The following is a 27,596-nucleotide window of genomic DNA, read 5'->3' on the forward strand; positions in this document are numbered from 1 at the left end:
CTAATATGTTAAAGTGGGAGCAAAGGGGTGGCACAGAGCAATGGATTCTTGCCCATGACCCCTTGCCCATGAAATCTCTAATGTCTGATTCATCACAACATGAAAATGTGAAGTAGAAAACTGGCATTCCCTCACAGGAAGGGAAGAAAGCATTCAGAATATCCTTCAATGGACTGCTGAGGGAAGACATAGACCATGCAGATTGGGAACAAAATAACTTTTTACAAAAAGGAAATAATGTGAATGTGAGATGAGAATAAACAATGTTTAAGGACAGACTGGAGTTTAGCAGAGATGGATGATACGCATGTGTGCAGATTTGCCAAGACTGAAGATGGGTCACAAGATTGATGGCCTTAACCTTCAGTCCTGTCCCTGCACAGTCCAGCCTCTCTTCAACTTGGCAAAGAAGTACACACGCACATCCATTTATGCTTCAATCCCGTTCTCTCTCTGGGGATGACATGGCTGTCTGCTCGTTCCATCAGATAGTTCGTTGCCCAACTTCCACTTGCCTCTTGGTCCCCAAAGGGGTTCATAACATGATCACAATTTGGAAAAGCAAACACAGTAAACCCAGTGGAAAAAAAGAAAGTAGTTGTGGGAAAAATATCTCTAAAATCTCCAGCTATTATTTTGTAAGTTTCCAATATGCATATACAAACAGATTGGTGTGTGAGTGTGTATGTATATGTCTGAATGTATTTGTGTGTGAATATGTATTAGCATTACTATCAATAAGTGATTGTGTGCGTCTGTCTGTGCGTGTGTGTATGTTAATGTAACTGAGTGAGTCTGTGAGTGAATGTATGTGTGTGTCTTTCTATGTACATATTTGAGTGTTTATGCATATGTCTGTGTGTGAGCATGAGGGTATGTTTAAGTGTGTGTGGATTTGCCTGAGTGAGTGTGTATCAATGTGTGTGAGTATGTATGTTCGTGTTTCTATGTACACATTTGAGTGCATATGTATCTCTGTGCAAATTTGTGTGTGCGTGTGTCAGTGTATACATATGTATGTGAAGTGTGACTGAGCATATGTTAGTATTTCTATGTGTGTGCATGTGTGTGTTTGTGAGTGTGACTGTGTGTATAAGGAGTATGGGCGAAAGAGTGAACGTGTGTCTATGTGGAAAGGGTGAATTTTATCAAGGTGATCTCCTTACAGAAAGAGGTTGGGAAGTAGGTAGGGAACCTGTTTCTCTCACTAGTGGATTTTGCCGTGGCTCATATGCTAAGTCACAGCATTAGCATCCAGCATCTGGGGTTTCCAACCAATCACAGAGTGCAGATGTGAGACAACCCAGACAGGCAGACTCAGTTGGTAGCTGGAGAGATCTTTTTGGAGCAGGGACCAAAGATGACGGCTTCAGGATTCTCAAAATTTAATTTTTGCACAGACATACACACTCATAAATATACACACATACATATATACTTGCATATAAACACACTCAAACACTGTCACACTCCCGTAGTCACACACCGACACACATCAGAGGTAATAAGGTCTACTGGAAAACTAGGGAAAATGGTAAAATGGACGGTGAGAAATCACTTCAGTAATGAGATGGGATATAACAAGGGGTAGGTTGATGTTGAAACTATTTATGGCTAGAATTAAGAAGTAGAAAAGCATTTAAGACTGTAGTGGGATTTGTGTATAGCCCCCTCGACATCACCATGAAATGTTAGAATGTATGTATGCAGAGATTATACAATCACAGAGCATAGGCAGAATGGTTTTAATGGTGGATTTTTAACTTTCATATGCCAGGATTTGTCGAGTGTGTTTGAGATAGTTAACTGCAGCAATAAATCACACAGCCAACAAGGGGATATGTCATATTGGAGTTAATAATGAGGAAGAAGCCAGATTTAGTTTAAAGCCTAACAGTGCATTAACATGCAGCGAATAGCAATAAAAAAAGAGTCAGGATACTGGACAAGTTTTCTAATTGACAGGATGTGATTTGTGATGTGCCATAAGGATCTGTGATGGGACCTGAACAACTCACCACATTTATTAATGACATATTGATGGGGTTAAAAGCCATCTCTCCATAATTATCAATGGCACATAGAAGAAGAACACAACAGCATAAAGAGGTACAATAGGTTAAGTGAATGGATTTCAATGTAGGTAAATGTGAACTCATCTACCTTGGATGTAAAAAGGATAGAACAGGGTTTTTCCAAAGTGCTAAACAGCTAGAAACAGTAGAGTTCTAAAGGGTCTTAGGTCCCGGTAGACCGATCTTTAAAATATCACACAAAGGTACGGAATATAATCAAAAAGAGTAATGAAATGCTGGCCTTCATATCAAAAGGATTAAAATACAGAGGTAGAAGTCATGCTTCAACTATCCTCATAGTCAACTGTCATCACCACGTTCCTATACTGTAGTGAGACTTGGACTGTGTACCAAGTTAGAGAAATTCCATCAGCAATGTCTTCACTGCATTCTTCAGATTTAATGGTAAGACCATCAAGCAAATCCTAGTGTCCTTTTTGAAGCCAGCTCCATAGGCATTCGGCCAAAACTCTTACAAAATCAACTTCAATGGACTGGACACTGTGTCCACATTGTCAAAAACCATCTCCTCCACCATGTTGTGTTTTCCCGATTCAACATTCCGGAAAAGGACAAACAAAAAATTTAAAAGACACCTTGAAAATCTTCCTGAAGCACAGCAGTATTGACGTTAATGATGGGAGGAGTTTGCTACCAATCATTCTGAATGGAGATAGCTTGTAGATCAAACTGCTTCACACTTAATGATCAGGCAGAGCGACAGCACAGAAGGAAAGAAAAGGAAGCAAATCCTGCACTCTGGATCCCACTACTCTCCAAGAAATTGAGGAAACAAATGAAATGCAAATACCAAAACATAAAAGATAGGAGCATGAGTAGGCCAGACCATCAAGCCTGCTCTGCCACCATGATTAACTTGGATTTGAATTCCACTTTCTTGCCTGCTCCCCATATTCCTTAATTCTCTGAAAGACTCAAAATCTGTCTATTTTAGCCTTAAATAGCAACACAATAGATACATCCACAATCTTTTGAGATAGAGAATTCCAAAAATTCACAATCCTTTGAGTGGAGTAATTTCTCCTCATCCCATATCTTAAGACTGTGCACCTATGCTCTAAACTCCCAAGTCAGAAGAAACAATCTCTCACTATCTACCTTACTATGCCCCTTCAGAATCTTCTGTTCCAATGAAATCATCTCACATTCTTCTGAACTCTAGAGAAGATAAGTCTAATTTATATTTCGTTCTTTCATGGAATGTGGGCATTAATTGCCCTTGACCTCAGTGACTTGCCACACCATGTCAGAGGGCATTATGACATTGCTGTGGGTCTGGAGTCACATGTGGACCAGACCAGGTAAGGACGGAAGAATCCCTTCCCTAAAGGACTTGATGAACCAAATGGGTTTTTCCGATAGTCGATAATTGTTTCATGGTCATCATTATGATACTAGCTTTCCAATTTCAGATTATTAATTGAATTTAAATTCCCCCAGCTACCATGGTGGGATTTGAACTTGTGTTCCCACAACATTAGCCTGTGCTAATAATGTTAATTATATTGTTAAGATACATAGGTGAAGGACTTTTTTTATTCATTCATGGGACATGGGCATCACTGGCTGCCCAACATTTATTACTCATCCCTAATTGCCCTTCAACTGAGCGGCTTGCTAGACCATTTCAGAAGGCAGTTGAGAATTAACCACATTACTGTGGCTCTGGAGTCAAATGTAAGTCAGACCAGGTAAGGATGGCAGATTTCTACTCTTGGCGGTGTGGAAGATGAGAAGGATCTTGGGGTCTGAGTTCATAGGATGCTCAAAGCAGCTGTGGTTAAGAAGGCATATGGCGTACTGGCCTTCATCAATCGAGGAACTGAGTTTAGGAATCGAGAGATAATGTTGCAGCTATACAGGACCCTGGTCAGACCCCACTTGGAGTACTGTGCTCAGTTCTGGTTGCCTCATTACAGGAAGGATGTGGAAGCCATAGAAAGGGTGCAGAGGAGAATTACAAGGATGTTGCCTGGATTGGGGAGCATGCCTTATGAGGATAGGTTGAGGGAGCTTGGCAATTTCTCCTTGGAGAGACAAAGGATGAGGGGTGACCTGATAGAGATGTATAAGATGTTGAGAGGTATTGATTGACTGGATAGTCAGAGGCTTTTTCCCAGGGCTGAAATAGTTGCCACAAGAGAACACAGGTTTAAGGTGCTGGGGAGTAGATACAGAGGAGATGTCAGGGGTAAGTTTTTCACTCAGAGAGTGGTGGGTGCGTGGAATCGGCTGCCAGCAATGGTGGTGAAGGTGGATGCGATTGGGTCTTTTAAGAGACTTTTAGATAAGTACATGGAACCTAATAAGATAGAGGGTTATAGGTAAGCCTAATATGGGTTATAGGTAATTTCTAAGTTAGGGACATGTTCGGCACAACTTTGTGGTCTGAAGGCTTGATTGTGCTGTAGTTTTTCTATGTTTCTATTTCTTTTCCTAAAGGACATTAGTGAACCAGATGAGTTTTTCCAACAATCGACAATGGTTTCATGGTCATCAATAGATTCTAATTCCAGATATTTTTATTTTTATCTGCCATGGCAGGATTTGAACCCAGTCGTCTTTTCAAACCAAAGGTTGTAACTTGAGTTATTTTGGAGAAGAATAACTGAAACCAAGTATAAAGTATCTAGACATGATTTTCCAGCATTGTTCATTGAACTTCATGTAAATGAAAATGAAAAGGGGATATGGACATGGATTATGTCCTTTCCAAAGAAAAAGCAAGGTGTGGCTTTGACACTTTTGCCTCCCGCCATTGTCAGGATGAGCTCCAGGTCTTGATTGGAGTTAAATCCTTTTGGAAAGGATGTCAGAAGCTTTAGAAAAAAGATTTGGGGGAAACATTCATTTCCAGCCACTTTTGTAGCACAAATGGGACCTTCAACAGTAACACAAAAGATGGAGGATTCAATGCTAACTCCATTTCATGACTTTTTAGATATGGGGCAAAGTATCATTTCGAAAGAAGAACCACAAACAAAAGGAATGAAGACAGACATACTTTTGGCAGCTCCAGCAGATGACAGGAATTGGGTAACTGCAGGAGACTGAACTCCAGCAATAACCAAAGAATGATCAACAGGGCAACTTGAAATATACTTACATGATGAATTGTCGAAAGAAGAGTGATGGGGGTTTTGAATTGACAAATGAAACAGAGAGCCCAATTCTACCATCGTGTGGCACCCATTTCCGGGCCCAAAAACTTGGTAAAGTTGGGCATGAGGCAAGTAGTGTGATCCGTGCCCACCTCTGTGCTAGTTCCCCCTTTACCAAGGCCCAAAAATAGCTGTGATCAGGACTGTGCCTGCATTGCATGCATTTAAATTGACTTAATGAACTGCACACACAACTTTACCAGCATTTCCCCCTTTACCACCACGTTCGCCCAACCAAAATTGACGCGAAACAGACACGCTCCATAGAAGTCCAATTCAGGCACTCCAGTTAGTGAGGAGGTAAGTGCCGAGTGTCCGACGGCGCTCTGCTTGAGATCGGTGGGGGGCTCCACTGCCACTCTGCCTGAGATTAGTGGAAGGGGAAAGGTGGGGGGGGGATGCGGGCAGGTTCAGTGCTATTCTGCTTGAGATCGGTGGAGTGGGCGTTGGGGGGGGGGATGTCTACTGCTACTCTGCCTGATATCAATGGAGGGAAAGGGAGGTCCGCTGCCATTCTTCCTGAGATCAGTGGGGGGAAGCAAGGGCCCACGATCTGTCTAGGAGGTGGGGGTGGGGGATAGGGAGCAGCAATGTCTGTGGGGGCCACTGAGAGGCATTATCCAGCCCGGGAGCGGTGTGGCACAGGAGCCGCATTCTATCTTTTTTTCTGTGCATGCGCAATTGGAGGTACTGATCAGAGCTGCAGGATTTTGGGTGCGTTAAGCCCCACCTACAGGCTTGTGCAGCACATGCTGATATTTTTGCACGCAGAGTGTGTGTGGGGGTGCCTCAGAATAGGTCAGATCTGAAACACTCCCAGTTTCAAGTCTGCCCAGCACTTAGAATCAAAATGGTAAAATAGGGCCCAGAACGTTCAGGAGGGCAGATGATGACATTTGTCAGTCATAAGAAATTATACCAGTTACTAGATGCTTTAGTCCGGTAATAGGTGTTCTAGTTGCAGACTCATTCAATTGTGTGATTTTCTACAGTTATTGCATGTCCACAGTATGTGGGGTGGATTGGTTAAAATGTAACCTGAACCCTTTAAACAGTTAAGACTGAAGTAACATTAAGGAATATTAAAGTCCTACTTACTTCAGGTTTGGGGGTGATGACACGTTAAAATCATGTGATGATTCCACGTAAAAGAGTTAGGGTAAAACATTTATCAGCACAGATGTAGTTTCCGGGAAAATAACCTTGTTTTGATTAGGCAAATATTTGTTACATGTATTGGTATAAAATGAAAAATGTTTCTTGTGCGCTATACAAAGCATACCATTCATGGAGTACATTGGGTAGAAGGAAAGGAGAGGGTGCAGAATATAGTGTTACATTCATAGCTAGGGTGTAGAGAAAGATCACCTTAATATAAGGTATGTCTATTCATGGTAAGGAAACCTGTAGGCTTATTGTTAATAAAATCAGCTCATTATTGTATTCCCTTAAGACCCAACATTTCCGATTACAATGTTAAAGAAATGTTGATGACATCGGGGGGTAAGAGTTTAAAGGAATAAACAAATTGTTCTAAAAATATATTGGCAGTTTGCCAATTCATCTTAATATGGATTGAAAATCATACTTAAGGATGCAGGGATAATGGATGATGAGTATACTAAACTTGTAGAAGAAATCAATGAGAAATTTGATATTTGTGAACAAGTATGGGAGGACACCATCATGGCCCATTGTAAGCCTCCCATTAGCAAGAGACCTCAATGAAATTGTAGCAATGAGATAAGGGCAAAAAACATTTTTCTCTTACACTTCATAAAGATGGAACTTGATTCAGTCTGTCAATAATATTATATAGTAAAGACTAAAGGGTAATATGGGGTGGAATTTACCGATGATGAACTTAAAAGTATGTGTGTAAATATGAACATCATAGTAATGAACACAGCAGTGAAAAGTCCCTTCAGTAATGGGGTTTGTGAAAGCAGTAACACAGTAATCGATGAGAAGCTTCACAAAATATTATCTGAGCAACATTGTTAAACTGACATCTGCCCGGGCATGGGCAGTCCAAGCAAAGAATTCACTTCAGGTTGTTGGGGGCTACAGTCCCTATCAATTAACTTATGGAAGAAATCCAAAACTACCTCTGGTGAAGTGGGACCAACTCCTAGGGCCCCAGTCTTGCAAAAGACCACAATTAGTTCAATTCTTTTTCAGTACTTGAATACTGGATGTAGGAATAAGAGCAATTATCAAAGCTAAGGTTTCAGAGAAAATTCAGCAAGCCTTAAGGCATTGCATAAAGCCAATAGGAATAAATTTTAATTCAGGGACATGGTATGTTACAAAAGAGAAGGGTAAAATAGTGGAAAAGCCAGGGTAAAGTTGTAGCATTAGCAAGTTTCATTCTTTTTTAGAAAAGTTCTGCTTTACTATTCTTATGACCAAAATGAATAACCTCGCACTTCCCCTACATTATACCCCATTTGCCACCTTGTTGCCTGCTCATTTAACCTAATCATATCTCTATGCTGCCTCTTTGTGCCCTCATTGTTTACGTTCACACCTAGTTTTGTATCATTAGCAAACTTGGATACCTTACTCTTAGGGGGTGATCTTATCAGCTCATTATCCCGGTCGATCAGTGTGGCAAGCCAGTAAGATCGCAAGAGAGATGAAATACCGGGTTCGTGCCTAAGGGAAGGGGGTGGGGCCTAAGAGGAGGCAGCGCGTAGGGAGGTGCACACTCTGCAATGGGGAATCGCCAGGGGCAATGACCGACATAGGGTTGGAAGAATAGGGCGGTGATCAACGGGGTGGATGGATGAACAGGGGCAGTGATCAACTGGGGGTTGGGAGGATGGGGGCCGTTATCAGTTGCGGGGGGTGGGGGGGGTTGATCAGGCAGTGGAGGGGGAGGGGGGAGTTAGTTACCTGTGCTAGTGTACTAACTGTGTACACTTTTTCTCGGTGCACTAGGAGATCAGACGTATGTGCAATGGTGCCCTCTAGCTATCAGCAGCCAGCTTCCTGGTGGAGATAGACTTCATCCACTTCCCCTACTGGTGTGAATTACACTTTGCCTCATTTTTTTCCCAAGTCACATAAGATTTTAACTTTTCTCTGGCTGAAAAGATGGTCTGAAACTCTCCCGTTTCACACTCATTCTGCACTTAGAAAATTGTCCTCCCCCTTAACTTCTTTCCAGATATGGAGAAAAGATGAGTTAGGTCCCAGATCAACCATGACCTCATGCACTGGTGGAACAGATTCAAGGGCTAAGTAGCTTATTCCTATTCCTATTTCAGAGATGAAATCTATGAATTTTTGAGATTTGAAATATCACAGAATCTTACCATGTGGCAATTTAACTTCACTTCAGTTCTAAAATTTTGTCAGGAAGCATGATGAATTGTAATTGCCCATAACTTTTATTTCTATTACTATTGTTGAATATTTTTTATATTCAGATAACCCATGACATTGTTCCTGGTAAATCAATTGATCTAGATTTTGATTGGGACAGGAGTTTTATACTATTGGAAGTGTCAGGCAGTGTTCTACAGTCAAGGCGAGTTCTGGAACATAGGAACAGGAAGAGGTGATTCTGATTCCTGAGTCTGTGATTGGTCTGTAGCTGAACATTATTTATGTGTTTTTGCCCCATAATCATTGATATCCCTAATGAACAGGAATCTATTTATCTGTCTTAATTTGTCCCAACATCCATAGACTTTTAGGGAAGTGAGTTCCAGATTTCCATATCCTCTATATTAAAGGGTATTTTCTGATTTCACTCCAATTAGCCCAGATATAATTTTAAGATTATGCCCTCTTTGTCTAAACTTTCTTGCTTTAAGGGAATTGATGAAGTAATTCAGACAATGTGCTGATTTACCCAGACCACACTGGGTAAGTTTTAATAATGGTGGGTGGGTTCCAATTCCATCACCAGTAATCTCTCATGGTTTGAAATGAGGGTATGGATCGCAAGCCTGCCTCTTACAGACCCGGCACTGCTGGCTCCATTGCCAGGGTCAGCATTTCAGGGCCTCCAGCAAGTTTGATGGTGTTGGGTTGACTTGTGAAGGCAACAGGGTTTATACCAGAGATATTGTGGAGCATGGGGAAAGACTTATTCCCTAACCAGAAATCTTTTTACAGGTAAGTTTGAAAGGTGTTGCCTACCTCATGTGTCATAATGAAATGCTGAAATAATGGTATACATTATTTTGCAGTGAATGATGACAGTGTTTTTAACAAAAAGATAAGTGACCATTAAATTGACCAGCATTGTGAAAGTAGAAGATTACATTGAAAACATTGTCCAGTAGATAAAATGATAAAATATTGTATTGAACAATATTGAAATTCAGATTTGACAGTGCAAATTGTCTCTTGTATTTTAACTTTTCATTGATTGACTCTTGACATGTTTCATTGCTACAAAGCTTGAACAAGTAGTTGAGTTCTTTGATTGACAGCTGAGACATCTGTTTCATTGCTTCAAAGACTGAGCACATAGCTGACCTCTTTGACAGCTCAGTTTCACTACATCAAAGTTTGAACAGATGGCTGAGCTCTTTGACTTCAAAGGCTTTAATGTAGTCAGCTCTGATACTTTTGTGCACTATAATCTAGATAATCTAATTATGAATGTTTGACTGAGTGCCAAACATCTATTGAATTTGACTGGTTTGTTGACATAATACTTGACAGTTTTCTGAAATTCTAATAAGATTGTGTTTCCTTCAATAATATAAAAGCCAATAACTGTGGATGCTGGAATCTGAAACAAAAACAGAAAATACTGGAAAATCTCAGCAAGTCTGACAGCATCTGTGGAGAGAGGAGAGAAAAAACATTTTGAATCTAGATGACTCTTCATCGTCCTATTTTCAATTGCATTCAGATCTGACAAAGAGTCATCCAGGCTCGAAATATTAGCATTTTCTGTTGATGTTTTCTTCAAGTAGCTTTTGAATGAATGTGTGTTTATCTTAGCAGTTTTATGAGTTTCTAATAGGATTATGGTATTTTCGAGTGCCTTTTGCACGCCTGCTTATTTTGACAATTTCATGGACATTTCAAATGCTTCCCAATGTTACTATAGGGTTTGGGTTCTGTACCTAATGAATACTAGATGAGTAGTCATGCAGAATGAGGGAGAATATGAGAACTTGGCAGGGGAGGGCATGGGAAGGTAGAAGGATGAATGGCATTATGCAGAAATGGGGAGTATAGAGAGCATCAGGAATATGAAGAGTTATTTGAAAAATCTTTTATTAATGTTTTATTTGCATTTCAGCCCCATGGTCCTGATCTGGAGGGGGATTATGCAGTGTCCACGGGAATCATTGAGGTCCTCTGCACTTGTTGGGCACCACAGGGACTGGAGTGTAGTATCGACCCCTTTAATCACCTTTTGGTTTAATGTTCTAAGTTTACTTTATCCTATGTTTATTTTTTGGGCGGTTCCCCCTTTAAGGGGCTGTCCACCTTGCTTTGTCCCTTAGATTGTTTAATTTAGTTTGTTTTCACCAAAGATAAGATTGGGACTATGGAGTCATGGCTTTATTTTGTGTTTAATGATAAATACTGTTCCTCTCCAGTCGAATTGCCAGAGTTATTACAGTAACCATGCTAACTGTTACTTTCTTAAATAATTTCTTTAATTTCCAGATTTTCAAACCTGGCAGAATATTCCATCAAAGAATAATACGGCGATTATAAGAATCATGGAATGGATAGACCACTGGAGACTATTTGGCCCATTGTGCCTGTGCTGTACTATGTTCCCATTAGCTCCACACAGTTGCTCTTTCACTACAGCCATACAAATCTTTCCCTTTTGTTACGCATTTGTACAATTTCTGTATCCATCACCTTTTCAGACAGTGCATTCCAGGTAAAAATGACTCACTGTATGAAACTTTTCCCTTTTTTTGTACCCCAAATCTACTTTATACCTAAAAATTATATTCCTTAATAGTTCAAATTGGACATTGCTGAAAGTTCAAAATTTTTCCATACAGCGAGTGGCACTCTGAGATGTTTCAATGCAATACATGTGATATTTACAATATAAATTTCAAAGCAAAAATACTGTCTGAGGAGATTTACAGTTTCCAATCCTTTGATACACCACGGAGGGTAGTCTGTTAATAGCGTCCTTTCCCCAGTTACCCTTCATGGCAGCTGCCCCACGTTTCAGTAGTTCTGAACCTTAATATGCCCATCTGCAACACCTACCCTGGAACACCTCGATAACAAAGACACCTATGTCAGACTTCTATTTATTGACTGCAGCTTTTCCCACAGGGCCTCGAGGATTTTACGTGTGGACCACTGTCTATTGTTTTTGTGGTCAAAGATGCTTTTCTGCATAAACCTCTCCATGAAGGATAGATGGTGTGGAATGGTGCTGGAGTATTCCATGAAACACTTCCTCTTATTTCCCCCTAGCTATATTAGTAATTGCTTACCTGCTAGTGAAAACTGTTACTTCCAGCCTACCATTTCAAAATCTTTCACAGTGTTATAGCAATTTTCCCATTTATACCACCACACTCTGAACAATCCCAACCTGCTGATATCCATTCTGTCTGAGCAAAGGATTTGAACATCACTCTATCCTTCACACTGAAGTGTACTTGAAGATCCTATGCTCGACCAGACTTGAAAACTATACTGAGTATTCACTGCAATTACTTCAGTACAGTGTATCTCCATCAGGATCATTCTCAGGAATGTGTTTTCATCAGAAGAAAGAATACCATCTTATAAGGGTCCTTTTTAAAGAGGGTCATTTCTTTTATAAAAGCTTAATTGTTGGCTTTTAAATGGAAGGATATTTAGGAATTGTAGAATAACACTAGCTGTGGTGAGCCCCGGACAAGTACTGTCACCTGGACCAGAATCTCTCAAATGGCACAGTGGTTAGCATTCCTGCCTCACAGTGCCAGGGACCTCAGTTCGATTCTGGTTTTGGGTGACTGTCTGTGTGGAGTCTGTGTGTTCTCTGCATGCCTGTGTGTTTCCTCTGGGTGCTCTGGTTTCTTCCCACAGTCCAAAAATGTATAGGCTGGGCGAATTAACCATGGTAAATGCGTAGGGTTATGGGGATAGGGCAGGGGTAGGCCTGGGTAAGGTGCTCTGTTGGAGAGTTGATGCAGACTTGGTGGGCCAAATGGCCTCCTTCTGCACTGTAGGGATTCTATGATTGCTTAAACATAGGAGCTACCCTGTGCCCTGAAATCCAGGGAAATTGTGTTCTTCAGTCTCACAGCACCACCATGTGGTAAGATGTGCGGAGAACACCATCCTTACAGAAAATGAAAGAATAGTTATAAGAACACAAGAGTTGGGAAATGGGTCTGGAATCATGTCATGTATGTAACTTATTGCCCAAATTAGGATATTTTCAATTGTATTTTTACACCAGTGTTAACAGAGTCCTGCTGGCTTCCTTAGCCTATTCCCTCCTGCATGTTGTGATCCCAAAGTAACTCCAGTCTGAACCTTCTTGCGCTTCGATTGTCAGTAGCACCAGCCTGTCCCTCCCACTCTCTGCGATCCTCATAACCCTACTATTACCTTTGGCAGCTTGTTCCAGACAGTCACCACCCTCTGTGAAAAAATTGCCTTTCTGAACCCTTTTGTATCTCTCCCCTCTCACCTTAAACCTATACCCTCTAGTTTTAGACCCCCCTACCTTTGGGAAAAGATGTTGAGTATCTAACTGATCTCCCCTTCACTATTTTATAGACCTCTATAAGATCACACCCATGTCTCCTACAGTCCAGGGAAAAAAAAGTCCTATTCTATCCACCCTCTCCTTATAACTCAAACCATCAAGTCCCCATAGCATCCTAGTTAATCTTTTCTTCACTCTAATATCAAAGAACAAAGAAAATTACAGCAAAGGAACAGGCCCTTCAGCCCTGCAAGCCTGCACTGACCATGCTGCCCGTCTTAACTAAAATCCCCTACCCTTTATTCCCATCTCATTCATGTACTTGTCAAGACGCCCCTTAAAAGTCATTACTGCACCTGTTTCCACTACTTCCCACAGCAACAAGTTCCAGGCACCCACCACACGCTATGTAAAAAATCTGCCTTGTACAAGTCTTTTAAACCTTGCCCCTCGCACTTTAAACCTATGCCCCCTAGTAATTGACTCTTCCACCCTGGGAAAAAGCTTCTGACTATCCACTCTGTCCATGCCTGTCATAAACTTGTAGACTTCTATCAGGTCTCCCCTCAACCTCCCTCGTTCCAGTGAGAACAAACCAAGTTTCTCCAACCTCTCCTCATAGCTAATGCCCTCAACACCAGGCAACATCCTGTTAAATCTTTTCTGTACTTTCTCCAAAGCCTCCAGTTCCTTTTGGAAGTGTGGCAACCAAAATTGAACACTATATTCCAAGTGCGGCCTAACTAAGGTTCTATAAAGCTGCAACATGACTTGCCAATTTTTAAACTCAATACCTCGGCCGATGAAGGCAAGCATGCCGTTTGCCTCCTTGACTACCTTCTCCACCTGCAATGCCACTTTCAGTGACCTGTGTACCTATACACCCAGATCCCTTTGCCTATCAATACTCCTAAGAGTTCTGCCATTTACTGTAAATTTCCTATCTGTATTAGACCTTCCAAAATGCATTACCTCACATTTGTCTGGATTAAACTCCATCTGCCATCTCTCTGTCCAAGTCTCCAACCGATCTATATCCTGCTGTATCCTCTGACTGTCCTCATCGCTATCCGCAAATCCACCAACCTTTGTGTCATCCGCAAACTTACTAATCAATCCAGTTACATTTTCCTCCAAATCATTTATATATGTTGCAAACAGCAAATATCCCAGCACAGATCGTTGAGGAGCACCACTTGTCATAGCCCTCCTTTCAGAAACACATCCTTCCACTGCTATCCTCTATCTTCTTTGACCTTTCTATTAATAGGGGGACTGGAACTATACACAATATTCCAAGTGTAGCCTTACCAATGTCTTGTACAACTTCAAAATGACACCCCAACTCCTGTATTCAGTGTTCTAACCAATGAAACAAAACATGTTGAATGCTTTCTTCACCACTCTGTCCACCTGTGACTCCACTTTCAAAGAGCTATGAACCTGTGCCCCTAGATCTCTTTGTTCTATAACTTTCCCCAGTGCCCTACCATTAACTGAATAAGTCCTGGCTCAATCTACCAAAATGCATCACCTTGCAATTATCTAAATTAAACTCCATTCATCATTCATCAGCCCACAGGCCCAATTGATCAAGATCCCATTGAAATCCTAGATAGCCTTCTTCACTGTCCACTATGTCACAAATCTTGGTGTAATCTGCAAACTTACTACCCATGCCTCCTAAATTCTCATCCAAATCATTAATATAAATGACAAAACAGTGGACCCAGCACCAATCCCTGAGGCACACTGCTGGTCACAGGCCTCCAGTTTGAAATACAACAGTAAAAAGTATTGCTTCTTCTGCAATAAACAGTCAAAACATACAATTCGTAGAGTACATGGGGGAGAAGGAAAGGAGAGGTGCAGAATATAGTGTTGCAGTTACAGATAGGGTGAAGAGCAAGACCAACTTAATGTGGTAGAAGCATCCCATGACTGCCTGATTCTAATACCATGTGTCTCATAGATGAACATATCAGGTCTGTCAACCTGTAATGCTTCACATTTGCAGCACAGAACTAGGTTATTTAACCCAACCGGTCTGTTAGTGTTAGTGCTCCACATAAGACTCGTCCCTCTCTATTACATCTCATTCTATCATCTCTCAATGTTATCTTTCTGTTTCCTTCTCTCATGTCTGTTTACTAACTTCCCCTTAATATCTGTGATATTATCTTCATCTACACCTGGCAGTGGTAGCAAGGTTCACATTCCCACCACTCTGTGGAGAAGTTTCTCTTGAATTCCCTATTGGGTTTACTAATAACTACCTTATAATTCTGACCTCTCGTTTTGGTTTCCACATAATTGGAAACATCTGCCTATCTCGCCTACCACATACTGCAAACCAGTCATTTTAATGTCAGATTCTGAGACCTCATTCCTATGTGACAATCTAAACCAAACATCTTACGACCCAAAACATCTGGACACACATTTGTTGGTTCTTGCAGTGCATCAGATTTTGTACTATGTGTAACTTCCAGAGAATCTGAGGAAAAAATAAAACTAGTGCAAACTTCTTAAGTCAGCAATTCAGAGGGTGTAGAAGGAAGTCAAACTCCACCCAAACTGGGTGAAATGGGACTTAAAATTCAGGCGATACACTTTTCGCACCTTGGCTGTCCTGTGTCCATTTTAATGCTACTGTTAGGTTGCATGTTTGAAGAGTTCATCTGATAAATATTATAGTTATGAGAGGTGGTCAGAGGCTGGATGTCCTGCAGGGAGTAACTGACCACCTGACTCTCCACAACCTGTCTACAAGGCAGAAGTCAGGAGTGTGACTGAATACACCGTATGGGTTAGTGCAGCATTAACAACACGCGAGAAATACCATCCAGGATAAAGCAACCCTCCCACCCCCCCTTGATCACCATCCATATCCACCACCTTAAACATTCACTCCCTCCACCACTGACATGTATTGGCAGCACGTGTGTACCATCTACAAGATGCACTGCAGCAACTCACAAAGTTTGGCAATACCTCCCAAATTCAGGACTCTTAGGATCAAGAATGCAAGGGCAACAAGCCCATGTGAATACCAGCACCTGCCATTTCCTCTCCAAGTCTAATCCTTGGCAAAATCTTCATCAGTAAACACATCTGCAGAGTTGTTTACTGAGTGAAGTGCAGCTGTGACTCAGTTCGTAGCACACCCGGCTCTGAGTCAGTGGGTTCTGGGTTTAATTCGCACTCCACATGCTTGAGCACAGAATCCAGATTGACATTCCGAAACAGTACATGGGGAGACCGTCATTGCTGAAGGTGCCAGCTTTTGGATGAAATTGTTCAAATGAAGTACCGAGCACCCTCTTAGGTGAATGTGAAAGATTCTATAGAACTATTCAAAGAAGAGTAAGGAATTGACCCTTGTGCCTTGCCCATCACGATGATGATCTGGATATTTATTTCATTACTGCTGGAAAGATCTGAAAGATGGCACCTCTGACAGTGCAGCATATCCTCAGCACTTCATTTCACTTCACTGCAGAATCAACCGAGATCATACAAACTTGTTGCTGCATTTCTATATATTACAATACTGGCCATGGTTCTTGGGTTGTAAAGTGCTTTCACTCGTGAAAGACGTGAAATAAATGCAGTGCAACTTATTTCTTAAGTATTTTCTGCATTTTTTCCTTTCTCCTTAACACACTATTTGATAAATTCCATTGTTTTCTCTGCTGTCTCGCCCTAGTTCTAAGCAAGTGTGAGTATATGAATTGTTAGTCACACTGGGATGGTACTTGCTAACTATTCAGGATAAGACACTTTTCATACTAAGCTGCCAACACGGCTAGGTACATGAGAACATAGGAATTAGGAGCAGAAGTAGGCAAATTCAGCCCTTTGAGCCTGCTCTGCCATTCAATCAGATCATGGCTGATCGTTTCCTGATCTCAAATCCACTCCCCCACCTGTTTTCCAGTTCCCCATACTCCTCTTTTCTTTGTTAGAAAAATATCTATCTCCCTCTTGAAACTATTCAGTGATTCAGACTCCACTGCACCATGGGGCAGTGAATTCCACAAATTCACCACCCTCTGAGCAGTTCTTCCTCATCTCAGTTATAAATCTACCGTCTCTCAACCTATACCTGTGACCTTCTGTTCTAGATTGCCCCGTAAGAGGAAAGGGGTGCAATTCCCCCCCCTAAAAATTCTAAGTGTCAAATTCACATTGAAACTGGAATAAATCACGCTGGTTTTTTCAGCAGGAGTTTCAAAATGAATCTCCCACATTCTGCACTGTAGAGTGCACTAGCATGAATCACTCCAAAAAGCTAGAGCTGGGGTCTATGCCTGCTGGACAGGCCGGCAGCTAAGTGGGCCACTCTACGCATGTTATGATCTCTCAGCCCCATGATCAGCACATGTGCAGTGGCCCCGCACTGCCAGCCTCTCAGTGGCTAGCCAGCCCTGTGACACCCCGCCCCGACCCCTGCGCCCCCACAGCCCAATCACTGGCCCCCTGAAAATGTTCCAGCCAGTCTCGACCCTCTTCACCCCCACGCCCACCTCAATTTCCCCTTCCACCCCTTCCTCCCACCTCCCCCCTCCAATCCAACCTCCTTTCCGCCATTCCAACTGCCACCACTGCCCCCAGCAACCCCGAACATTACCGGTCATAGTTTATAAGGCACATGCTTACAGTCACAATATTAATACAAAGCCAGGCTATTGAAAGTGTCCAGACCAAAATTTGAAGTTTATTTATTAGTGTCACAAATAGGCTTACATTAATACTGCAATGGAGTTACTGTGAAAATCCCCTAATCGCCACACTTCCACACCTGTTTGGGTACACTGACGGCGAATTTAACAGGCCAAATGCACCTAACCAGCACGTCTTTCGGACTGCGGGAGGAAACCAGAGAACCCAGAGGAAACCAACGCAGACACGGGGAGTACTGCAAACTCCACACAAACAGGGACCCAAGCTGGGAATTGAACCCAGATCCCTGGCTCTGTGAAATTCATCAAGCTCCTCACTGATGTATAAGTAATAAGCTGAAAAGCGTGCCTGTTCAGCCATCCCACTGCTTAGCAGGAATCAAGCCAAGCTTCCCTCCTGCCATCGGCTTTAGTCTCCACAACACAAGATTTCACCACGTGTCTTGACTGACGGCCAAGTATCCTCAGTTATGTCTGACAGTTGGTTGCACTGATGGTTTTACGATTTATGTTTGTATATCTTTGTATAAACTTGACAAAACCCTAACGGCAAAATAACCACAAATGACTAATCCTTAAAGAAGGAAGTTCCTGTACACTTGCCTTGGGATAGAAAGAATTTTTGTGGTAAAAATCACTGATGTCTGGCCAAACATATTTGTCCGAATAACATCAATCGCTGCATTCCCTCATCTTCCATTCCAGCTCTCAACTGATATTAGTCTTTCAAATAATGGAAATCCCTTTAAAGGAAGATTGCAAGCTTGGACCAGAATGGTGGCACCTTCGCCTCTGCCTCAGAAGTTTACAGATCCTACTCAGAGACCTCAGCAGATCATCGATCTTACACTGACAGTGCAGTACTAATGGCATGCTGCACTGTGGGAGGTGCTATCATTCAGATGAAAGATGACGCTGAGGCCCTGTCCAACTCTCTGGTAATACTATTCAAAAAAATGCTAGAGATTGCTCTGGGTGTCCTGGCCAATATTTAATTGGCAGTCAACATCACTGAAAATAAATCTTATCATCTGTTTCTGGGGGCTTGCTGTGCACAAGATCAGCTGCCATGATTCCTGCATTACAACATCTTCTCAAGATTTGGAAGAGGTGTTTATAATTATGAGGGTGCATTTCAACTTTCTAAATGGGGAGAAATAGCTCCAGTTGGCAAGCGGGGTGAGTGGATTTATAGGCTGTAGGATCGTTGGAACTGGGGACCAAGATTTTAGTGAGTTGAATGAAGCCCAGTCCATCACTCAAACCATCCTCCCATCCATTGATTCTTTCTACACTTCAGGCTGCCTCAGAAAAGCAGCCAGCATAATTAAGGACTCCATGCACCCTGGACATTTTCCCTTCTACCTTCTTCCATCGGGAAAAAGATACAGAAGTCTGAGATCACGTACCAAACAACTCAAAAACAGCTTCTTCCCTGCTGCCATCAGACTTGTGAATGGACCTACCTTATGTTAAGTTGATCTTTCTCTACATCCCAGATATGACTGTAACACTATATTCTGCACTGTCTCCTTTCCTTCTCTATGAATGGTATGCTTTGTCTGTATCGCGCGCAAGAAACAATACTTTTCACTTTATACTAATACATGTGAGAATAATAAATCAAATCAACTCTAAATGCATACAATACAAATATCCTCTAACAGAAGCATTGCAGTTCTGAAAGAGCAAAGGATACAGGGATTTTTTTGAAAAATCATATTCATAGATAGGATGTGGTAATGTTTCCTTAGGATATCCCCAACTATAGCACAGAAACCATTTTCCCAATTGCATTCTGCAAGAATTCCATCCCACGCAACAGAAGTGACCTTTTCCTCAGAACAATGCATCTAGTAGGATAACACTTCAAACAAATTACCCTGATTGCCTCTGCCATTTATCACTGGGGTGAGTAACCACTTTAATTCAGTCTGGACTTTTTGCAGGTAACTCAATGAAGTTGATTCAAATTCAGTGGCATCCCATTCAGTAAAGCAATATTCCTTCCCCACTTGACAATCAGAGTAATTAAAATATTTCAACTCTCAGGCTTCAAGCTGAATATATTTGGAGTTTCAGACATGTCCTGAAAATATTGGCTCAGAACTCCCAATATCTGGGGCGGTAACCCAGAAGGTGCACTGAGGGACGCCCCCAAAGTCCCCACACAAGGACAGTAAGGGAATTGCCTGGGAAGTTTTAACATCTATAAATCAGTGACTTCAGATGATTGTTACTCTCTGAATAGAATTCCCTGGAAAAGTTAAAAGGATTAAAACCACTTATAACTCCTGATACCTTTGACCCCCACTGAGCCTCCTAATTGCACCCCCAACCACACTTCCAACACCCAACCACACTCCCCCTAACTGTCAACCCTCCCTTGATTACTTCCCTCACACACCAACTACACCCTTAACCCCTCACCCCCTCCCTAAACTGCTCTCCAACTACCCTCTTAACAACACCTCACTATCCCCAACCACCTTGAGCATCCCCTTCAACCACCCACCCAACCCTTTGATTATGCCCACATGCTCCCTCTATCTTCCCATCCCCTGACTACAAACCCCCCTGACTACCCCCCAACCTTGACCCCTCCGGCCACCCAAAGCCTGTCCCCCTTACCACTTGATCCTCCCTCCCTGATCACCCACCTCAACAACCAGCACCATCCACCCACACCCACATCCACTTACCTTCTCCCTGGCTTTTCAAAGTGGCAGGAACCTTTAAACTTGCCTTGGCCAGAATTTTACGCGTCTGGGCCAGGTGCCAATCCCCACTTTGCTTCAGGGAGTGGGGATTGGCCAGGGCAGTGATCGGTGGAGGGTGGCTGCTATCAGGAGTGGGGAGGAGAATGACAGATCTCCTAGTGCACTGGGAGATTGGGGCATCTGAGCAATGGCATCCCTACAGCTCAGCAGCCGGCTTCCTCACATGAACTCCTCCTGGTGGCACGAATCACATTTTGCCTCTTTTTTTCTCTAAGCTCTATTAAATAGCATCTGTGAGCTTGCCCCAAAAATGGGCACGATTCTCCCTGTTTTCATGCTTGATTGGCCATTAGATTTTTCTGGTAAGATCACCCCCTGAGTTCAAAGGTATTCTCACTATTGGTGGCCTGGCTGATGTCACAAACTCCATTAGATACTAGGATTCAAATTTTTTGTGGCTCTGTATAATACTGCACAATGCACCTAAATACTGATCACCCCAATTTCTCTATCTCTCTTCTGTGTAACATAATATTGGACCAGTACTTCCTTGGGGTAGCATGGATTGCTACTGCGTTCCCTTCGCTTGGAGCTTTACATTTCTAGCTGCACCAAATTTAGGCACACCCTGAGGGTAAAATGGTAATTAGTGCTCGAAGAAAGGAAGTGGCTTCACCTCCCCCAACAATGTTGCTCTCTACTGGAGGACTCAGGAACCAGGTATATCTGAGATATCTGAGCCAGATTTGGTGAGAAAGTGCAGAATACCTGCTTCCTGAGCCCTTCCAGTGGAGGGCAACATCGTTGGGGGAAGTGAAGCCACTTCCTTTTTTCAAACACTAGTTACCATTTTACCCTCAGGGTGTGCCTGAATTAGGTGCAGCCAGAAATGAATGTAAAACCTGCTTCCAGCAGAGATCGCATTGTTATTGCAATATTATGCTGAGTGGCCAATTAAGGCCCACTGAGCATGAAGTGTGTCTGCCAGTTGGGTTTGCACTGTACGGAGATGGGAACCAGTGGGGGCTGGGTCCAGTGGTGTTTCTCCAATGAGTGCTTGAGAGTCCTGGTGGACGAAGTCAGGCGGCAATTTCTCATGCCAAGAGACAGCAGGATAAGGTCTAGGCAGAGGTCGCTGCTCAGGTCAGTGGGCAGAGCATGGTTTGCTGCACGTGGATTCAGTGCCGCAAAAGGTTCAATGATGTTCTGTGGTCAGCGAAGGTAAGTTCAGAGAAGGCATGAACCTGTGCACGGAAGTGTAGTAGAGTGGGATCTGAGTGCGAATGCCAACTGGCACTGAAGCTTGCCCTGCCAAGACTGGGTGAATGTGCGGATGTGTCTAAAGATGGCATCAGTCACTAACTTGACATAACTGTGTGCAGCTGATCAAGAGACACTGTACAGAACTACCAAAGAGCTCAGAAATGAACTGGAGACATAGAACCTAAGGGTTACTATGATCTTCAATGCCACTAGCATGGAGTGACCCTCCTCAATACAGTTGGAGGTGATTTTGGGACCTATCACAGAACTGACCCCATGCCTGCTCATCATGGGCCCATCCCCTTCAGGGCCTGCCCCACTGGCACTGCCCAGGGTTCCAGACTGGTTGTGCCAGCATGCCCAGTGGACACTTCAAAGCTGGCACTGCCCAAGGGGAGCAGCCAAAGCCTGACCACCCAGGGGGCTTCAATGGCCTCCAATCCTACCTGCGAGGCCATCACGTCAGGTCCCCATTGGTGGGGACCTTACGTGATCCTCGTTGGTGAGGACCTCGTTAGGGCAAGTGAACCCGAATGACTGCATCCAGAATTCACTTATAGTATCTAAAATACCTAATGAATATTAAAATCAGCCCTGTGCCCTTCCTCGGCGGGAGGCTAATTGCACCATCAGGCCAGAGTCAGTAACATCGTGAAAGGCAAGAAACCAGGCACGAACCCAGTTTTTTGCCTCATGTTCAATTTTACTGTTTTCCCACGCTGATTGACTAGTGTGCTGCTTCAGTAAGATCACTCCCCTCAGGATTTCTGTATTAAAGAATCAACCAGCTCCCCTAGCTCCCCTACCCCCCAACCCCCCAAACACCCCTCTGAGGGCCCCTGTTGAAAAATGTTTGGATAAATACCTTGGTTACACTATAGCTTGCATGTGACCTCTGATTTCATTAAGGTTTTAGGGCAGTCATTATTTTGCAACATGATGGTTTGAGGAGCTTGCAGTTGGGATTGAGTGGATTTTGACAGCAATAAGAGAACCAGAAGATATTTTCTAAAAAAAAGCGAATAATTAAAACTTCGTTTGCAACTTTGTACAGGGCATCAGCAGCTGGGTGAGTCATTATGATTTTGAATGTTACAGTACCTGCTCCTGTGGAGATGGAATGAGAACTGAGAAAGAATTGGCAGTTCCTCAGGTCTCAATGATACCCGAAAGACAGCCCCCCCTCCCCCACCCCCGCCACCCCGCTCAGGTCTCAATGATAGAAATATAGGATTGCCACAGAGTTGAACAAGAAACCACAACAAATCAGAGCAGCAACTCTGTTAACAGTGATAGGGAAAGAGTGCCACAAGTTATATTGCAACTAAGGTCTAACCGAGGAACAGCAAAGCAAGCTGTATGAAACTTTGAAGTGTTTGAAGACTCACTTTGAATCCTGTGCTAATGTTATATATGAACACTATATACTAGAGCTCAGGAAGAGAGAGAATTGTGGTCAGTAGCAATAGTGATCACTATGCACTTAAGGTGAAAGGGGGAAAATTCAAAAGAGATGTGACGGGCAAGTTTTTTTACAGAGGGAATGGTATGTGCCTGGAACACACTGCCGGGTGATGGTGCTGGCAAATACAATAATTGTGTTTAAGGGGCTTTTAGATAAGCCTTTTAGAGAAAATTGCACATGAATATGCAAGGAATAGAGGGATATGGACCAAGGGCAGGAAGAGGGGATTAGTTTAATTTGGTGTCATGTTCAGCACAGCATCATGGGCTGAAAGGCCTGTTCCTGTACTGTACTGTTCTATGTTCTATGTGACTGAGATGCTGAGCTGAATTTTGAGACTTTGGGCAACTGAAGGATGATCTGATCAGAGGTTTAGGGACAAGGGATCCTGCCATGAAGTCATGTTTGAGACAGAAGAATTATAAGGTGAAGAGCATTGTTGGGAGAACTGGTTAGGCTTCCTACTAGGCTGAGAAGCAGTCCAAGCACAAGTCAGTGAAGAAAATGAAGGACAACTTACAGAAGGACCAGCAAGCCAAATGTAAGGAGTGTGGAGGACAGCAGATGAAGGAAGAGGAAGCATGCCCAGGGTGGGGAAAGCACAGCTTTGACTGCAAAATCAGAATTACTTTGCATGCAGATGTTTTGTAGAAAAAATGAAAAGCAAGTCTATAAGATGTTGCTGGAGAGATGTCGGCTGATGGTTCTGATGAATCACTCTACACCCTAGAATATGTTGGCACATTCAAGCCTTGAGGGAGAGGTTTGTTATTGTTGGAATGATGACTGCAGAAAGAAAGTATCAAGTTAACAAGAAGTGTCAGATAGACAGTGGAACTACATACAATATTATGAACTTGGCAGACTAATGTGAAGTTCTCAAGGTGGTGACCCAAAAATGAAGCCACTGGAGATAAATTTGAGGTTTAATAATGTTTACCCCAAGAGGACAAACTGAGAGTCCAATACAACTCGAAGAAAGAAAGTCTGCAGGTCCAGATAGTGAACACTGAGCAAGGCCTCTTCATCTCAACAGAATCAAGTCAAAAGCTTGGACTGGTAACCCTCCACACACCAGTAGAGATTTGTAGCATCGAGCCATTGACTGCTGAGTAGATCCTGACAGATGAGTGTCTTGCTCAGATTAAGCAAACTATACAACCAGATGCAACTCTTCAAGTGCTGCAGGAACTTGTGCTGAAGTGGTTAGCCCTGTTGCCTTCAGCGCCAGGAACCCGAGTTCAATTCTGGCCTTGGGTGACTATCTGCGTGGAGTTTACACATTCTCCCCGTGTCTGAGTAGGTTTTCTCTGGGTGCTCCAGGTTCCTCCCACTGATGTGCAGGTTAGGTGGATTGGCCATGCGAAAAAATTGTCCCTCATTGTTAGGGGGATTAACAGTGTAAATACGTGCTGTTGCGGGGACAGGGCCTGGGTGGGATTGATGCCAGTGCAGGTTTGATGGGCTGAATGGCCTCCTTTTGCACTGTAGATCCTCAGCAATGTTGTTGACTCTGAAATGGCCTAACCATTTGATCTAAAAGAATGGACCACTCATCACTGAATTGAAAATAACATCAGCAAATTTAGCCTGTTGACCTTACAAAATCCTCTTTACTAACATCTGGAGGTGTGTGTCAAAATTGGGAGAGCTGTCTCACAGTCAAGCAACAACCTGCCATAGGCATACTCACAGAATCATACCTTATGGACACCGGCAGGACAGACCCAGGAGAAGTGGTGGCACAGGTAGGTGGGAATTGTCCTGTGAGTCCTCAACATCAACTCTGGATCCCATGCGGTCTCATGGCATCTGGTCAAATATGGGCAAGATTACCAGGTACCGCACCCCACCATACCACGGTGAGGAATTTGTACTCTTCCATGTTGAACACTACGTAGAGGAAGCACTGAAGATGCACAAAATTTACTTTGGGTGGGCATCTTCAATGTCCATCGCCAAGAGTGGCCCGATAGCACCAATACTGACCGAGCTGGATGGGTTTTAAAGGATATAATTGCTAGACTGGGGCTGCGGCAGATGGCGAGGGAACCAACACGAAGGAAAAATATACTTGACCTCATTCTTGCCAACCTGCTGCCACAGATGCATCTGTCCATGGCAGTACTGGTAAGTCTGGCCATAACGCAATCCTTGTGGAGACAAAATCCTGATTTCACATTGAGGATACTGTCCATTTTCTTGTGGGGCATTACCATCATGCTAAATGGGATAGATTTTGAACAGATCCAGCAACTCAAGATTGAGCACCCATGAGGCACTAAAGGCCATTAGCAGTAATAGAATTGTTCTAGCCACAATCTTTAACGTCATGAATGAGAATATTCCCCATTCTACTGCTACCACCAAGCCAGGAGATTAACCCTGGTTTAATGACGAATGCAGGAGGGCATGCCAGGAACAACACCAGGCGCACCTAAAAATGAGATTTCAACCTGGCGAAGCTACAACACAGGACTACTTACATGCCAAATAGCTTAAGCAGCAAGTGACAGAACTAAAGAATTTCACAATGTATGGGTCAGATCTGAGCTCTGCAGTCCCACCACATCCAGTCATGAATGGTAGTGGACAATTAAACGATCTATTCAAAGGGGAGATTCCACAGATAATCCCATCTTCAATGATGGAGGAGTCCAGCGCATCAGTGCAAAAGACAAGGTGGAAGAATTTGCAACAATCTTTAGCCAGAAGTGCTGAGTGGATGATTCATCTCACCCTATGCGGAGATTCCCAGCATCATAGGTACCAGTCTTCAAACAATTTGATTCATTCCACCTGATATTAAGAAATGTTTGAGGGCATTGGATACTGCAAAGGCAATGGGCCCTGACAACACTCCAACAATAGTACTCAAAACATGTGCACTGGAACTTGCCAAGTCCCTAGCCAAGCTGTTCCAGTACAGCTACAACATTGGCATCTATCCAGCAATTTGGATAATTGCCCAGGGAGGTTTTGAACACAAGAAACAGGACAAATCCAAGCCAATCAATTACCACCACATCAGTTTACTCTTCATCATCAGTAAAGTGCTGGAAGGGGTCATCAACATTGCAATCAAGCATTACTTGCTTAGCAATAACCTGCTTACTGATGCTCAGTTTGCATTCTGCCAGGCTCATTCAACTCTTGATCTCATTACAGCCTTAGTTCAAACATGGACAAAAGAGCTGAGGTGAGAGTGACTGCTCTTGATATTAAGGCAGCATTTGACTGACTGTGGCATCAAGAAGCGTTAACAAAACTGGAGGCAACTGGAATAAGGGACAAACTCTCCGCTGGTTGGAGCTATACCTGGCACAAAGGAAGATGGTTGTGGTTGTTGAAGGTCAATTATCTCAATTCCAGAATATCACTGCAGATGCTCCTCAGGGTAGTGTCCTAGTCCTGACCATCTTCACTGCTTCATCAATGACATTCCTTCAATCATAAAATCACGAGTGGGGATATTCGCTGATGATTGCACAATGTTCAGTAACGTTCGTGACTCCACAGGTATTGAAGCAGTCCATGTCCAAATGCAGCAACACCCGGACAATATCCAAACTTGGGCTGACAAGAGGCAAGCAAATTTGGCCATCTCCAACAAGAAAGAATTTAATAATTACCCTTTTATATTCAAGGGCATTACCATTGCTGAAACCAGCAGGTCAGAAGCTAGGAATCCTGTGGCATCACCTCTTGAGCCAAAGCCTGTCTACCATCTACAAGGCACAAGCCAGGAGTGTAACAGAATACTTTATATTTGCCTGGATGAGTGCAACCCCAACAACACTCAAGGAGCTTGGCACAATTCAAAACAAAGCAGCCAACTCAATTGGCACCCCATCCACAAACATTCACTCCCTCCACCATCGACCCCCATTGGCAGCAATATGTACCATCTACAACATGTGTAGAAACTCACCAAGGCTACTTGGACAGCATCTTCCAAACCCACGACTGCTTTCATCTAGAAGGACAAGGATAGCAGATGTATGGGATAATCATCACCTGGAATTTCTCCTCCATGTCATTCACCATCCTGACTTGGAAATATATCATTATTTCTTCATTATCACTGGCTCAAAATGCTAGAACTTTCTCCCTCACTTCCTCCCAACTTCCTCCCCAAGGTGTATCTACACCATGTGGACCGCAATGGTTCAAGAAACATTTGTCATTTATATTAATGATTTGGATGAGAATACAGGAGGCATAGTTAGTATGTTTGCAGATGATACCAAGATTAGCGACATAGTGGACAGTGAAGAAAGTTATCCCCAATTGCAACAGGATCTTGATCAATTGGGCCAGTGGGCTGCCGAATTAATTTATATAAATGCAAGATGATGCATTTTGGTAGACTGAACCAGGGAGGGACTTACTCAGTTAACAGAGGGCATTGGTAAGGCCACACTTGGATATGGTGTACAGTTCTAGTCACCTTATTATAGAAAGGATATTATTAAACTAGAAAAAGTGCAGAAAAGGTTTACTAGGATGCTACCCAGACTTGATGGTTTGATCATAAGGAGAGGCT

The 27,596-nt window shown here is 42.9% G+C and overlaps 1 protein-coding gene across 2 annotated transcripts in view; it reads left to right on the top strand.

The window, feature by feature from the left end:
• LOC145352735 (regulator of microtubule dynamics protein 3-like) overlaps positions 1-13,610 on the top strand; it is a 315,582-nt gene extending 301,972 nt beyond the window's left edge. The window contains exons 13-14 of one of the 2 annotated variants that reach the window (XR_013888575.1): positions 10,530-10,620; positions 10,904-13,610. The gene's annotated coding sequence lies outside the window, so the exon portion shown is untranslated. Of the gene's footprint in view, positions 1-10,529 lie in introns of both variants that reach the window. The other variant, XR_013888574.1, reaches the window with a different exon arrangement.
• The last annotated feature ends 13,986 nt before the right edge of the window (positions 13,611-27,596 follow it).

This window comes from Carcharhinus amblyrhynchos, chromosome 14, assembly GCF_965287045.1.
Source record: "Carcharhinus amblyrhynchos chromosome 14, sCarAmb.v2.hapA, whole genome shotgun sequence".
Lineage (NCBI taxonomy): Eukaryota > Metazoa > Chordata > Chondrichthyes > Carcharhiniformes > Carcharhinidae > Carcharhinus > Carcharhinus amblyrhynchos.